Raw genomic sequence first — 1,545 nt, 5'->3', positions numbered from 1 at the left:
GCTATCTGGAAAGGACTTTAGGTCGTTAGCTGCTGAGACATGAATGTAGTGGATTCCAAGTACGTTTCTCATGGCGTTGGGCAATTTGTGAAGCAGAAGGAAGAAGCTACTGAGTTATATCTGCCCTTAGACTTAGACTTCCATCCTCGCCTGCCTAACATATTCTTCTTCTTTGAAAGCCCACATTCTTCATGTAGAATATTATGGCTTTTTGTGGTGCGCATACGCGTCGGTTTACTTCTGTCTTATCAACTATGATCCGTTACACATTAATCCATTTACCATGCCTGCCTGTTCCATCACCATTGAGCTGTCCGGGATTGTAGTAACTTGGGTTATTCCGCGGCAGCCAGCGACTTAAAGATGTTAAAAGTCGCCGCCTCCACGGTACTACACTGAAGGGCGTTCCAGTCCCTGATTGACCTGGGTAGAAAGGAACCACTGCGGTACTGGGTTCTTGTGTTTATCCTTTTCAGTTGTCGGCTATGCGCCCTCCTCTGCCTTGCAGGTGGTGAGACCAATTTGTTCTTAATAATGGGGCACTGGGCAGAGTCATGCTGGATTTTGTACAACATGCCAACTCGAGTGAGCCTTCTCCTTTTTTCTAACGATTCCCATCCCAAAGAATCTAGCATATTTGACACACTAGAGGTGTTGTGAAAGCGGTTACAAGCGAACCGGGCATATTACCAGGATACAGTTGTACATGATAAAGATATCAGAGCACAGATCATTTCCATAAACTCAATATCCCAAGGCTAATCCCTGGGGTGAATGTTTGCTATTCACGTGTGGGAACGTGCTGTTTTACATTTGTTCGGACTCTTCAGATTGGACAAACCCCATTCCAGATCACTGGGCTGCCTGAAAGACTTTTGAAAAGTCGTTACCTGCTGATACATGGCCGTATCGACTTCAGATGAAGCTGATTGTGTATCGGAATAAAGTCAAAGTCAAATTACCAATAGCCTGGATGATTTTGTGGCTTATGTGAAGCCACGTGAGGGCCATTAACTTTTATGACGCACAATGTTCATCCTGTATGAACAGCGTCCTGTTCAACCTGAAATTCTTGATCCAAGCTACAATAATGAGAAAGAACAATCCAGAACCTCACGTGCACACAAGTGCACAACTGTGTATTACAGCGTCCTGTTCAACCTGAAATTCTTGATCCAAGCTACAATAATGAGAAAGAACAAGCCAGAATCTCACGTGCACACAAGTGGGTCTATCCTGTGGGCGTAAAGCAGGAACCGCACGTCCTGCTTTTTCCTGCTTTTTCTTTTTCATTTTTCCTCTGTCCGGTCTTTACAGCGCCCATAATGGGAGGAGGCCACAAGGACGCTCCACGTACACGGCAGTGTTCTCGTTGAGTTAAGACAATTTTCACCCTTCTGCCTGAATAACTGACCCACCAACTTTGATGTGCTGTAGAAAGTTGTCAAACTTTTTGACAGGAACTGGAGCTGCAGTCCCATAGCATATTTTCAGACCATATGGATTTCATAAAAGGCTCACTGATATAAAGTAGAATATGATAGA

This window comes from Branchiostoma floridae, chromosome 3, assembly GCF_000003815.2.
Source record: "Branchiostoma floridae strain S238N-H82 chromosome 3, Bfl_VNyyK, whole genome shotgun sequence".
NCBI classification, from domain to species: domain Eukaryota; kingdom Metazoa; phylum Chordata; class Leptocardii; order Amphioxiformes; family Branchiostomatidae; genus Branchiostoma; species Branchiostoma floridae.
The sequence above is the reverse complement of the archived record's forward strand: the minus strand, read 5'-3'. Positions refer to the sequence as shown.